The sequence below is a fragment of the Delphinus delphis genome, chromosome 16 (assembly GCF_949987515.2).
Source record: "Delphinus delphis chromosome 16, mDelDel1.2, whole genome shotgun sequence".
Lineage (NCBI taxonomy): Eukaryota > Metazoa > Chordata > Mammalia > Artiodactyla > Delphinidae > Delphinus > Delphinus delphis.
Genome location: NC_082698.1, coordinates 1,164,306 through 1,179,225, shown reverse-complemented (window position 1 = coordinate 1,179,225; position 14,920 = coordinate 1,164,306). Strand labels below are relative to the sequence as shown.

The window sequence follows — 14,920 nt, the reverse complement described above, 5'->3', positions numbered from 1 at the left end:
TCATTTTTGCAATAAACTCATCAGATCTCTGACCATGGCTACTCTTCAACTTCAGTCATTTACACATAGTTACTGTTTTACTCTGATACTTTCCTGAAAGCTTTTACAATGAACTTCAGACAAAAGTGCTTCATCTTTAAAAAGTTCACGGAAAGAACTCTGACAAGGACCCTGGAATACAGGTTTCTGGTAACTAAAACCACACCACTGAACCAGATGAGCCTTTCTAAAATCTAGTGGAAAAACTGATGGGTTCATAAAACTACTAATCCAAGATCAAGGAAAACAAGAATTAATTACATGGGACTAAATGAACTCAGGAAGATGATTATTATTTTTATGACTTTTTGTTTGAAGCATTGTTGGTTTTTTAATGTTCTGTTTTCCAGGCTTAAGAAATTATTTTTCTCTTTCTCTTTAAGCAATCTGGAAAAGTATACCTTTGTAAAGAGAACTGAGACATTTGTCTTTTCCCTGATCCCTGCAAAATTCAGAAACTCTTATTAAATGTCCTGTTTCCATGACAATATAGTTATTTACATATAGGGTCAATAGAATATGTTCTCCTTGTAACAGGATTTAATTTAAAACATTGGTTATGTTACCAGACTTCCACTGGAATGTCATATTTTAAAACGATGTACATGGGATCAAGCGGTTCTAGGTATTTTCACCATAAGAATCTTTGCTGCAAGCAGAGACAACTGATTGGCCATAATACGATTTTGCCGTAAAAGATAAAATAATAAAAATAAAACAAAGAGAGACATTTAAAAAGACTTAATGAAACATGAAAATTAATAGCAAAAATTTTTAAGGATTTTATTGTAAAAAATAAAAATGCAAGAAAGATCTGAATACATTTAACATGTGTGTAGATTCATGATTATAGTTGTATTTGGGTATAGCTTAGAAAAAGCAATGAAACTTCCTTTCTTAAAAGTCAACCAACCATTAAGGATTCAAGATTTAATGTTGGATGTAAATTCTTTACGATATAAAAAAATCTGCTTTCTCTCTGGATTTCCCTGGAAGAAAAATGAATAGACAAGGGACGCTGCTGTTTTGTACCAATATATGGAATGTACATAACTAGTAGGACATATCTGGGCTACACGGAAACGTTCCATCACACGCTCAGCCCTTGTATTTCTCCAAATCATCTCGGCCAGATTCTGTGCCAAACACCCAAATTCTGTCTACATCACGTTCTCCACCATCAAACAGCAAAAAGGTTTCACCACTTTCAAGAAATGTATTCTCATCAGGAATCACGTAATCCTTTCTTTCTAGGGAACAGGAGGAGGCTGAGTCTCCTTTCTCTGCCAACTTCCAACACTGCATATGATACATTTGGGAAAGATGGCGTGAGACACTGGATCTAAATGAGCTACAGGATTGGTAATTAATGCTCTCCAAGACTCTTGTGAATTACTAGCCACCTCTTTGACATCTGCTGTAGTTTGGGAAACTTTTGGTTTTGACGGGTGGCAGGGATGGCTGTGCCCACGAAGAATTTGCCGACTGACTTGTTATTTTCAAGTGTAGTTTGCAATCTGGCTTTTACGGCATTGAAACCCAACTGTCAAACCAAACTGTCAACCGGTTATTTTATCTTTTACGGCCAATTAGATGTGCAGGGAAACTGCTTGGGACAAAGATGTTTACAGCGAAAACACCTGACACTCGAATCAGGTTTGACCACAGACTAAGGTGGACCCTGTGGAGCAAAGCTTGCGGAGCCCGGGAGGTTGTGGCCTAGCGCCTGGTGTACGGGGCTCATGTCCTCACGAGTGAGTAAAGGTCACTTCTTAGCAGGTCCAGGGATCTCAGGAGGTCTGGGGACATCGAGAAGAGAGGAGCGCACCCAAAGTCACGGGTACCGAAGGTACAGCCTGGTGACAAGTTGCTGGCTTGGCTTCTTAGCCTCGAGAGGCTTTTAAAAGTCGAATCTGGAATTCCTCATAAAAGTTCCAGCAAAGCAGACTTAGAAGACCTACATGTTCAATCTACTCTTGCTGCACTGATATCAATAATCAGGCCAAGTTTAATGAAACCAGACTGATTTTGCAAACAAACTAATCTTCCATTATCTCTATTAAGAATGGGGGGGCTTCCCTGGTGGCTCAGTGGTTGAGAGTCCGCCTGCCGATGCAAGGGACACGGGTTCGTGCCCCGGTCCAGGAAGATCCCACATGCCGCGGAGCGGCTGGGCCCGTGAGCCGTGGCCGCTGAGCCTGCACGTCCGGAGCCCATGCTCCGCAACGGGAGAGGCCACAGCAGTGAGAGGCCCGCATACCACAAAAAATTAGTAATAATAAAATAATAAATAAATAAATGAATGGGGGTGATTGTAGGGACAGAACTCTGTTTCAGTAACAGTACAGCACACCCTGTGGGGTGTCCAATGGCCACGTCTCTTTGTCAGCAATTAACATTTCCAATTTCTCTCCTACCCTTCTGACCTGGAATCATGAGAAATGAAAACTTCCCCTACAAGCTGAAGCTTGACGACTTAGTATAAACTTCAGAGAAATCACACAGGTCACACGTGGACCATCCCCCTGGTGCTGGCTGGGGGCTGCTCAGAGCTCACTCGACACCATGGCCACGTCCCAACTGCAGCCCAGGAAAAGCAGCAGAACTGCCACCAGCTGCCCTTGCCCTCCCCATTCCAGGGAGGCACAGAAACCACCCTCCTGGAAGTGCCCGCGGCTGACCACCCTCTGGACTCAGGCCCGGCTGGACAGTTGGCTTTTCCTTTGTTTCCACAGAAGTACCTCCCATTAAATGCTGATCGCTCAGACCATGCAAAGGCCTCACTTCTGCGCGAAGGCCCTCCAACGCCGCCTCCTAAAATGAGACACGACTGCTTAACGAAACTGACCTGTTCTCAGGACTGAGAAACTGGTTCACTGAGACATGCAGCAGTTCACAGCTGTGACTCTTCCCGACGGGGGGTGTTGGGGCCCACTGCCCTGAAAGGTGCACTCTGGCCACGATCGCCTCCAGCCAACGACCCTCACAGAGCAGCAGGGCTATGGGCACCTGCACGCCCCTTTCCCTCTGCAACCAGGGAATCACCCCATGTGGACGATCTTATCCTCAGTCCAGGCCGGGAGAATTCTGTGCAAGCAGGTCTTGCTGAAGCATGTTTTCTCCTCCCTCGGCCTCCCACGGACTCTAGTTACCTTTCCACGTCGCCGCTTTGTCCGACCCACAGCACAGAAACATTGAGGTTTTGCCTCCTCTGGGTCTTCATTTCCTTACGAGGGCTCCAGCGTCATCCAAAACTTACGTTAAACAATGTGTATGCTTTTGAATGTGAACTTACATTAACTGTGTACGCTTTTCTCCCGTTCCTCTGCCTTACGTCACTTTAATTCTCAGGTCCAGCTGAAAACCCTAGGGGAGGAGAGGGGAAACCCGGCCTCCCCTTCAGCCCCAGGAGGGGCCAGCCCGCAGCCACCTCCATTCCAGACCACGGGAGAACACACCTCTGTTGTCTGAGGCCGCCCAGTTGTGGTGCTTTGTCACGGCCGTGAGAACATCCTGCTTCCTGCCAGTGTCCGTGACCACGCCTGCGGGCACTGGCCCGCCCGGCTCCCACTGGCCTCCCCCAGGCACCCTCCCGCCTCCCTGTCCAGGCGGCCCCAGTCCAGCCCACACCCTGAGCTCCTTCACCACCCTGTCCCACCCAGGCCAGGGGGCGCCAGCGCGGCCCCAGCGGCCCAGACCGGCCCCCGGAGGCCCACGGCCGCCGGGCACATTCACGTTTGTTTGAGCCGGTGCTGGGCTTCCCCTTAGAGTCAGTGGCATCCGAACGCTCTCTGGAGGGGCAGCCGAAAAGGGCTTTAGGCCTCCAGCGGCCCAGCTGGAAGAGGCCGAGTGGGCCAGGCCCCTGCGGGCTCCGCAGAGCCCCCGACGGGAGAGGCTCCAATCAGAGGCCGTTTAAAGCGCTGGGGTTTGGTGCAGAGGGACCCCGGCCGCAGCTCACACAGAGCAGCAAAGGGCCAGAAAGCCTCTGGCATTTTACGAGCAGCCTCCAAGGCTGAGAGCATCGGTGCCATGAAACCATTTCCTCAAATGGAACTGGTCTCGGCTTCTGAGCTGCGTCCTCCCATAATCGACTTAAGACAGACAAAGAAGAAATGGAATTAGATCTAAGCATGAAAAGGAATAAAGTCTGTAGATCCCAGGGCACCAGGGCAGCCCCGGGCTTTCCGTGTGACATGCCACTGGCCGCAGCAGCGCCTCCAAGGCCTGGAATAGTTGGGGACGAATGGCGGGGGGTAATTTTCATTTTAATTGAACACTGCTTACACGTTTGGCAGATTTTCTTTTCCTGGAGCTGACAAGTTGGTCACATAATTCATAGGGAAAGACAATCAAGTAAAAATAGCCAAGAAGAAAACTTTAAAAGAACAGCCAGGCAGGGACGTGAGCCCTGACCAGGTGTCAGAGCGCGTATATACACCTTCCGTGATAACGTGCGGTCCTACAGCGGAACAGGCAGGCAGGCCAAGGGGCAGGAGGGAAAATCCAGAAATAGACCCCACGGCATAAGGATACTTAGTACATAACAAAGGATACTTAGTACATAACAAAGGCGGCGTCTCAAATTTATGGACAAAATAGACTTTATGAAAAAATGGCGTTGGGATAACCGAACAGCTACATAAGAAAAGATGTAATGTGATCCATTCATGACACTTTACAAGGCAGAATAAAGTCCAAATGCATGATAGGTTTAACATGATTAGGGAAACACAGACGTGCTGAAGGAAACAGGATGGGGTCCTCTACAGCTAGAAGGGGGGACACATCCCTGTGGCCCCAAACCTGAAAGCAACAAGGAAGACCGACAGACACGACTACACACAAGGAAAAACCCACAGAAACGAAGGTGAAAGACAAATAATAAACGGGGAAAATATGCGCAACTCACTGAGAAATAAAAGGTTAATATCACCAATAGAATGAGGCTTTAAAAATAAAAAAGACCATCAGCCCAGGAGAAAAGGGGACAAAGGGTGTGAAAATGGTCTTCGAACACTTTAAAAAGATGCTCAACCTTGCCTGTCATAAAAGAAATGCGAGATGCCATTTCTCACCTGTCGGGCTGGCGGAGGCCCAGCCCTGGCAGCAGCCCTGGGCAGGGGCCCAGGGGCGCACAAGCCCCACGGACGGCTGGCGTGTCTGGCGGCATCACACGTGCATCCGTCCTGCATCCCACACAGCCCGCTTCTAGGAACCAACTGGAAGACGCGCCGGGTCACGCGTGAGGCATGATACCCGCGGCCCCGCCTGTGGTCGCAAAGCTAGGAAGCAGCCTGACACTCACCAGGAACACATGTGGTAGCAGGACGACGGGCCCCTACGTGCCCACGTCCCAACCCCTGGACGCTGCGGACGTGCCACCTCATGTGGCTAAGGGGACCCTGCCGATGGGGGTACGTGAAGGAGGGTGAGATGTAGGGGTTGCTCTGCATGATCCAGGTGGGCCCAGAGTAACCACCGGGCCCTTCGAAGGGACAGAGGAGGTGGCGGGGGGGAGGTCAGAGAAGAGGTGACAAAGGAGCGGAGCTCTCAGGAAGGCAGGGCCACAAGCCCAGGAACGTGGCGCCTCTGGAAGCTGGAAAAGGTGGGACACGGGTGCTCCCCCGAACCTGCAGGAGGGCCCCGCCCTGCCCCACTGCAACTCCAGCCCAGGGCTGACCAGTCTCAGACTTCTGACTCCACGACTGTCAGGTGGCGCGTGTGTGTTGCTGCAGCCACGGGAGCTCGTCAGCATGCCCACCCCGTGGCGGGCTGTGCGGCTGCAAAGGGCAGGGATCGGGGTGGTTCTGAACGAAGAGCATGCCTTCCGGAAACACCGTCAAGTCAGAAGCAAAGTGTAGAGAGCGTGTGAACAGCAGGCGACCGGGCACTTAAGACAGCAGGCCATGCGGATATAGTGAGAAGAAACCAATGGAAACAGAAACCAAGCTTTTCCAAAAGGGATATTCAGGGAGGGAGGGAGACGCAGAGGGAGGAGATATGGGGATATATGTATGTGTATAGCTGATTCACTTTGTTATAAAGCAGAAACTAACACACCATTGTAAAGCAATTATACTCCAATAAACACGTTAAAAAAAACAAAGGGATATTTGTAGGAGGAAGGCGGAAACAGGACAGAAGGAACAGCAGTGGAGGCTATACTTTGTCTTACAGATTTTAACCTGACATCATGCAAGTATCTTATATAATCATTAAATTTAACATAAAAGGTAATCTCTAAAAAATGAGAGCAAAGTAAAAACATAACGTTAATTGCACACCCAGGCCTCCGTCCCCCTGGGCTCTCAGGCAGGCTGACCTGGGCCTTTGGTCCCACGGGGACAGGTTGTCAGCTCAGTCCAGGAAACGTTCTCCAGACCCAGTGCCTGCATCTGAGCCTCGGCCGAGACCCCACACCACCCGAGGGCGCCACCCCACCCCCCCTCACAATCACAGCTAAAGCTCTACTATTAAAATACCACAAGGCACCATATGATCAAGCAATCCACCACTGGGTGTGCACCCAGGAGAATTGCAAGCAGGGACCCAAACAGGTGTCTGTACACCCGGGTTCACAGCAGCCCGATTCACACTCGCCAAAAGGTGGAAGGAATCCAATCCATCAGTGGACGAGCAGAGAAGCAAAATGTGCCCGTCCACGTGATGGAATGCTACTCGGCCTCTAAAGGAAGGAGATTCTGACACAGGCTACAACATGGATGTACCTTGAGGACATCAAGCTAAATGAGTTAAACCAGTGACAATGTGGGATTCCACTTATACACGATACATAGATTAGCTGGATTCATAGAGACAGAAAGTAGATTGGAGGTTACCAGGGGCTCAGGGAGCGGGTAGGGAGTTAGTGTTTAATGGGGACAGAGTTTCTGTTTGGGACGATGAGAAAGTTCCCCAGGTGATGATGGCTGTACACCAGAGTGAATGTACCCAATGGCACTGAATTGTATGCTTAAAAGCGGTAATTTTATGTCATGTGTACTCTACTCTAATTTCTTTTAAAAAGTTAATATCAAGCCAACGTATGTCCCAACTAATGGAGTCAAGAAACACCATTGCTCGAAGGTCTGGGGGCGGAGCTCTCTGACAATGGGGACAAATCCATGACATGTGCTTGGGCTGCAGCCATGGACTGGCCCTGCCCTGAGTGGCCAGTGGGCAGGGGCGGGCAGAGGGGGCGGGCGGCAGGACGGCTTGCCTTCAACGATGTTGCCCACGGCCCCCCGAGACCACCTGTGTGGTCGCAGTCGAGGGTGTGATGGGAACACGGAGGCTGGGCCGAACGTCCGGGGCACAGCACGCAGGCACAGGCTTCTGAGATCCAGAGCCCAGATCGGCGCCTGGACATCTCAGGAGAAGGGGCTTCGAGCCTGGTCAGGGAGCTGGACGGTGATGGCAAGGGCCAGAGCACAGCCCTCGCCGCCAGCGTAAACACCAGGATCACAGGGCCGAGGACGGGCTGCAGGCAAAGCTGTCTCCAGCAGCCCCGGTGGAGGCTGTGGACAGCCAGGTTCGAGTCCCAGAACCCGACACCTCCACGCCCTCGGCCACAGCTGCCCTCTCCTCACAGCGTTTCCACCATAGGGATGCACGGAACCCCAGACAGCTCCTCCTGGGTTAGCTCAGCAAGATGCCACAGCAGCACTTGGGAGGGGGATCGCTTGCCACCCGCCGAGGTGTTGCCATAGCAATGGCAAGCAAAGGCTTCTCACTCAGATGGCAGCGGGGGGAGGCTGGGCGAGGTGGCGTCACTGGGGTGGCCTGAGAACAGGGCCCGGGAAAAGAGGCAAGGCCGAGGGCCCCCAGGACGGTACTTGTCCTCCCTGCAACCACTCTCTTGCTCTCCCACCCACCCCATCCTCCAGGTCCACCGAGGGTCCGGGGGGCAGGAGACTCCTCGGATGGCTGGGATCATCTTACTTCTTTCCCCACAAACTGGAGAAGCACAAAGCCATGGGCCTGGGCTCTGGCCACTTCATCCCCTGAGGTTGGTGCCTTCCTTCCCTCCCCAAATAATCACCCAACCAGCCCTCCTTCTGCAGGAGCAAGGGGCCGGGGATGAGCATCTCACCCCCAGGTTGGGCCCAGGTGACCAGAAAAGGGTCCCTGGGCCTCACAGCTGGAGAATAGCCCCCATCCCTGCCCTATTTCACAGCGAGTGTCCTGACTCGGAACCCACGGCCTCCTGACAGGCCTGGGCTGGGGGAGGGCAGAGGGTGGCCTGGCCCTCCTACCCCAACATTGACTGCGGCAGGCACCCCAGAAGCAGCCCCTGTGTCAGTTCCAGCCCAGCCTTTGTGCAGATGCAGAGAGAGGAAAAAGGGGCACCGTGGGGTGTGGGGTATGCAGAGCAGTGGGTGAGAGGAGGCCTGGCCAGTGAGGGCAGGACTCCACCCAGAGTCGAGAAAAGGCCCCGGGAGCCAGAGGGGCTGGAATGCAGGACAGGAGCCCTGGACGCCCCGGCTCATACGCCAAGTCCCGCCCACTGTGCAGAGCTCCGCATCCAGGGCCAGGGCCTCTGGGACTCGCCAACGGATGCCCCGCCCCCGCTCCCAGGAGACAGCCTTTCCTCCTGCAGGGCTGTGCCCATCAGATGCCTCGACACTCACTTCCTGATGCTGCCCGGTCTGGCTGGCTGCCCACTGTTAGGGGGCTCTGCAGACCCCAGTCGAGAGTGGAGACCCACCTCTGCCCCACGGACAGCATCATGGGAGCACATTTAGCCCCCAACGCCCCTGGTTAAGGCAGGAGGGGGCCTCACTATTCCTGGCAGGGATGAGCCACAGCCGGCAAAGCCAGGCCACCACCCTCCGCCCACACCCGGGACCACCCACCTCCTCAGCAGCTGAGGGCAGGCAGAGGGCAGTGGGGGTGGAGGGGGTGCAGCGGGCCGGGGCACAGAAGCCACCGTTCCCAGTAAAGTGGAAATAAAGCTGGAAAATAAAACATATTCACAGTAACACAGAAGATAATACATAACAGCTGAACATAAAACAACTAGAAGAACTAAAAGAACCATGAGAACAATATATACTAAACACGACAAAATGTGAAGGATCCCCGGGGGGTAAGATAACCACTTCCCTCCCATTTAATCTTGAAATGCAATTCCTACTCAAATTTCAATGAGTTTATTTCTGATCTTGACGGAATTTATTTGAAAGCTCAATCGGAAAAATAAATACACGAGAGCAGCTGACATTCTGGAGGATCATGGGCCGGGCGGCTGTGACGCTCTGAAGGCTTTCGGGGGTTAGAACGAAACGGAGTCCCTGAGTCAGGGCAGAGGCCGCAGAGAGCCAAGGACAGGCAGCAGTTCCCCCTGAGGACAGACAGATGGACGGATGGACAGAGCAGCTGAGCTCGCCAACTGAAAAATGGTAAATTCCAGAGGGAGTGAAGTTCTTTCCCCAAACAGAATATTTTCTTTGTTCTGAGTGTAAAAGTAGTAATGATCGTTGTAAACAAAGGCCAGTGTGAGACAATGTTCCAGGTGGGCGTGGGCAGACGCGATGCCTCCCGAGAACCCAGGGAGGATGCACGGGGCCTGGGGGCCAGAGGAGGAGGGAGGCCAGGCTGGCAGGAAAGGAAGGAGGGAGGGGGAAGAGATGGGGAGGGTGGGCGGGCAGCGATGAAGCACAGGTGTCATCAGAGCAGCTCCCGGGCAAGTTCCATCTGGAGAGACGGGACATTTGATTCTTACCTCTAGCCCACCGCCCCACCGCCGGGAAAAAGGTGGGGAAGCCACAGGCGTTCCCTCTAAAAGTAGAAACACACCTTCCGTGTCCTCAGGTAACCAGAGCCCTAGGGAGAGTCCAGCCTTTCGGGAGGAGCCGTGTGGCCAGAGAAGGGCCAAGTGACACTGCCCACTTACACAGCAGACCGGGGCCCAGCCCCAGGGGTCAGCGTGGTCCCGGAAGTTGCCGCCACCCTGTGCACACGTGCGCCCCCTCAACAGAGCCTGTCCCAGAGGGGCCCGGGGGCTGCGACCCTGCACTGGGCTGCAAACACCACTGATCAGGAGGGTCAGGGGCTCGGAGCAAACGCCCATCGACAGGTCCTGTAGTAATCCTGTGACAGTGCAGCGTGGAGCTGGAATTCAATTTCCTGTGCAAATCAAACCTGGCTGGCAGTGCTGGCGGGGAGGCCCCACTGCGCGCGCGCGCGCGCACACACACACACACACACACACACACACACACACACGCACACACATGCACACACACGGGGGGGGGTGGATGGTGGCGTTTGAGGGCTAGGCCATCACCAACACCCACAAAATATAGGCCGATCTTCTCCAAGTCTTAATTATTCCACCGAAACGATCTGCCTTGGAATAAACTGCAGCCACGTCGTCCAGCTGGACAGAACTTCGGGAGACCCCAGCTGAGGCGGGAGCTCGTGCCCATCACACCTGAAAAGCACCCTCATTCCCAGGAGCCGCTGAGTACAGGCCCCGGGCTGGGCAGCTGGAGGCCGGGGGAGCCGGAAGGACTGCCTGGGACCTTCCAGTTCCTTTGAGGGCCCCAGACAAGGAGGCAGAGCCTTGCTCCCCAGGCCCCCTCCCCAGCAGGGGCCCCATAAGTCCCGGGCGCCAGGGACCCGTGGCCATGCACGTGGAGGGCAGGGCAGCCCCGAGCCGAGGGGCCCAGAGGGCAGCCACACGCCAGGCTCACCTGGGCCGCAGCCGGGGAGACAGGTGCCCAGGAGGGGGACGCACACCCCAGGGTGGCCCCAGGAAAGGTCAAAGCAAGGGTGCCACAGCCCACAGGTTGGGCCCCAGGGCAGGCGGTGAGGCCACAGCTGGGCGGGGAGGTGGCCCTGCCCTCCGCCCAGGGGGGCCCGCTGCCCGTGCACAGTCCCCACGTGGCCCCGGGGAAGCCCAGGACTCTGCTCCAGGCCCCGCTGGGCACTCACTGCACGCCGAGGGGCCACTGGGCTCCATGAGAGCCGTGTCCGTGTCAGCTCAGGGCCCAGGGCTGGGGGCTTCTCAGAGCCCAGGATTGAAGGGAAGCAGGGGCTGTGAATGGGGCGGGTAGGGCCTCAACCCCGGCGGACCCACAGCTGGCAGGAGGGGGCAGGGGCGTGTGTGGGAGAAAGAAACTTGAGGGCGGCCTGTGTGGATATAACAATGCAGGGCAGCCCTGCCTCACCCTGAGGGTGGGCTCCTTTCAAGGAAGTTTCTAGGGCACAAGGAGGGCCTGCCTTGGGGTGGGGCAGGAGACGCCCCAGCACAGGATGCTTATGAGGGCCCCCCGACCACGGGACCCTTCAGTCCTGTGGCTGGAGCCGCCCTGGTGTTCATGAACTGAGCAGAAACTAAGCCATGAGCAATTCCAGAGGAACAGGCCTCTGGGAGTTTGGTTCTTAATGAGCCAGACCCGGAACCTGGGGCAGAGGCAGGCAGGACCCCACAGGCCAGCCCCAGCGGGTAGGCGGGCTGTGCGCTGGAGGCGGCAGAGGTGGCGGTCTGGGACCTATAGCTTGGTCCACAGGGCTGGTGCCCCCAACACTGACCCAGGAGCTGGTCTGAGGTTCCCCAGGGCAGCCTCGGGCCTGGGGCAGGGAGGGAAGTAGAGAAGGGGGCAGGGAGCGGGGTCGGAGCTGGGGAGGAAGGGAAAGGGGAGGAGGAGAGGCTGGCTGGGAAGGGCCCCCAGAGGCAAAGGTCTGAGCCCGGAGCCCCACCCGCCGGGCTCCCCACTCCACGCACCCCTGTGAATGAACCCGGTCTTCGACCCCCGCCAGCCGCTGCTTCTGCTGGGAAAAGACTCAGCTATGCCAGCAAATGCTCTGTGCAGGCAGGGGCAGTGAGGTCAAGGTAGGGACTGCCCAGCTCCAGGGACTGCAGCGCCCCGGGGCCCCTGCCCACCTTCTGCTTGTAACGGATCGCTGTGGAGCCCTATAGCCCGCGCCCCGACTACAGTGAGTGGGGCAGGGCAGGAGCACGTGGTCACACCAGCCAATCAGAGGGCTGCCCCGGGCCATCTCAGGCCAGGGCGGGAGGACAGCAGCCCTCGTCTCTCTGGCCGTGGAGCTCAGAGGTCATCCAGAGCTGAGCCGGAGAGAGAGGGCCCGGGTGGGCAGAGACCATGAGCCCTGGCAGGAGCCCAGCCCAGCTCAGCTGCCTCGGGGGCCTTCCCCACCCTGCTGACATTAGCTCTTATCTGTCACCCCTTTCCGCTCTCTTGAATTAAGCGTGTGTCACCTGCAGTCTGAGATTCCGGGTACGACACACAACGCCTGGCCGAGGGCTGCCACGAGCATCGCGGTGGAGGTCCACAGTCCCACTACACCTGCCCCTCCCCCAAGGAGGCCCGCCGCCGGGGGCTCACATCTGCACAGACACGGCCGGGGGAAGCCTCGCAGCTGCCAGCGCCGTGTGGGCACGGGCACGGGGGCGGCGGGAAGTGTCCTGTCAGTAGTATCACTCCGGCCTGGCCTCTGCTCTGAGGATGGTCCCAGCCTCCTCGCGGGGTCAGCTGGCCATGACCTCCCCAAAGGCTGGCGGACAGAGCCCAGTCCACCCCCAGGCTAGTGGGGGCTGTGTTCTCCCCACTCATGGCTGCTGGGCCGGACCACCACCAGCTTCCGCTCTGCCTTGGAGAACAAAGCTCTCTACGCTGGGATACGATTTCTCCAAGAACTGGGAACTTGGGAGGGGCTGGGGGGTGTTAGCTGGGTGCAGGATTTCATTTCACAGGTTGGAGACGGCGGGGTGACGGCTGCACGACAGTGGGGATGTTCTTAATGCCACTGAGCTGTGTAATTTACCACCGTAAAAAACTGGAAACAAACCAAACACAACATCCAGTCTTGTGTCCAAGGCCCACATGCAGCCAATCTGGGTAATCCATTCCCGCAGCCACTGCCCTGAAGGGTGGAGCCACCTTGCTGGGGGCAGACGGGTCACGTCACACACACCGACCACTGTGCCTCTGTGCATGGGGGGCGGGGGGCGCTGAACATTCACACCCACTTGGCCGAGGGGGCTTCCCCAGCAGTTCGTAAAGCCGGTCTTCACTGGGCGTCCGGGCATGGTGGAGCCAGCGCACACCCTCTGAAATAAGGCCACGTGTAAACGGGTGCGCACGCAGGTGTGCACGTGGCCCCGCCGTGCACGCTGGAGCTGGCTCAGCTCCTCACTCTCTCTCCTCATGGGGTCCCCGCCAAGCCACCGAGAGCAGCGGAAGGACCAGAGCCCACATTCCAGACACATAACTGCACCTGGCACCGGCAACCGCGGCCCAGAGACCCCTGGAGGCCTAACTAGGGAGCAGGAAGCAGCCCTCCAATTACACTGTAACCTGCGTCTGAAGATACAACCCTGGCAGTACCCCACATTTCCTCCTGTCACCCCACTCTGAGAGCCCCATTCCTGGGACCCTGTGGCCAGCTAGATTTTCAGAGCCGAGAACAGTCGGAGGAGCCAGAATCCTGGGGTCCTGCAGACACTGCAGAGCGGGCGGGCTGCCCAGCTGCACACCTGAAGGGAGGACAAGCCCCTCGCAGGGGTGCAGGGGGCCCAGCCTGGGGGGCGATGGGGGTGGGGACAGGGCAATGCACTGCCCACCCCAGTCAGTCTTCGCCCCAAGAGCTTCCCTCCCCGGCCCATGTTCCAGTCATCTGTATGACACCCACGTCTCCCTGTATAAGCCATCCTTCCCAAACCCAGTCTCGGCTGGTGTCCTCCCCCCCGGGGGGGGCACCTTCCCCTAAGCCCCACCCTGCCTGCCCCCCTTGCCTCCCACACGCCGGTGCTCCCGTGGGAGAAGCCAGGTGGCGGAGACTGTCTCAGGCGCCACCAGCGTCTGACAAGCTCACCGACCAAGGACCTCATCTTTGGATCGACCATCTTTGCACAATCAACAAAAGGCCCAGGTCCATCAGTCACCTCCTGACTCCGAGAGACGTGAAAAATGCTCTCTCCCTAATGCACACAGCATTTCAATGGATTTGTGCAAAGGGGCTAATCTGCTCTGGCTATAATTACCCCAGGCCTGGTAACCTAAGGCCGCACTCGCACTCGCTGTGATACAATGAGATGGAGATAATTAACAGCATTCAAATACCCTGGCAGCCTGCGCTGGCAGCACAGCAATCCCTTTAAAACGCGTACAGGGCTCACAGAGACGGCGTCCAGACAGCTGTGTGGGGCGTGGGGGCGCAAAGGCCTCATCTGTCAAGCCCTCTGAGCTGAAAAGAAACTGTCCATTCAGAAGGGATTCACTGCAACAGGCCTGGCAAGGCAGAGTCCCGGGAGCTAATTTTAACCTTTGCAGAGCGCTCCTTAAGCCTCTTTGAGTTGTAATTACCCCCCATCTCTAGGCAGGACAAGGCGACAACCAGGAAGTCAGATCTGGCCAAGAGAAACCGAAGCGAAGTGGAGAATGGGCTCCGGGGGTCTCTCTGGAGAAGTGCAGCGTGGCTGCCCACCCTGGGTCCTGCCCCTGCCTGACCTGGAGGAACGGGCACAGGTGAAGCCTGGCCTCTGGGCTCCAGCTGCAGCAATGGTGTCCGAGCGTCGCTGTCGCTCCAGACACCAGGCATCAGCTAAACCAGGAGCGGCTTCTGTGTGAAACGCTTCCCTCTCAGACCTCGAGCCGGCTCTGTCCCTGAGGAAAGCTGTTCTGCTGCAACATGCGCCTTGGTACGGAGAGTGAGGGTGTCAGGGTCTCGGCCCTGGAAGAGCCCGGGGGCCGCGCCATCTGCACCCTCAGCTCCTGGCCGAGCTACTAGACCCCCAAAGACCTGGGCTAAGAAACCCCAGCAGCGGTGAGCGCGGCCGGCAGTCCACCCCGCGGCCCCAGCATCACCGGCCTGCTCGGCCGGAAGCACACCCACACCCTCCACCCACAGACCC

General features: G+C 56.2%; 1 protein-coding gene across 1 annotated transcript in view; it reads right to left on the bottom strand.

Moving 5' to 3' along the window:
- STK32C (serine/threonine kinase 32C) overlaps nucleotides 1-14,920 on the bottom strand; it is an 82,255-nt gene that overhangs the window by 21,975 nt on the left and 45,360 nt on the right. The gene's annotated exons all lie outside the window — the stretch shown is intronic.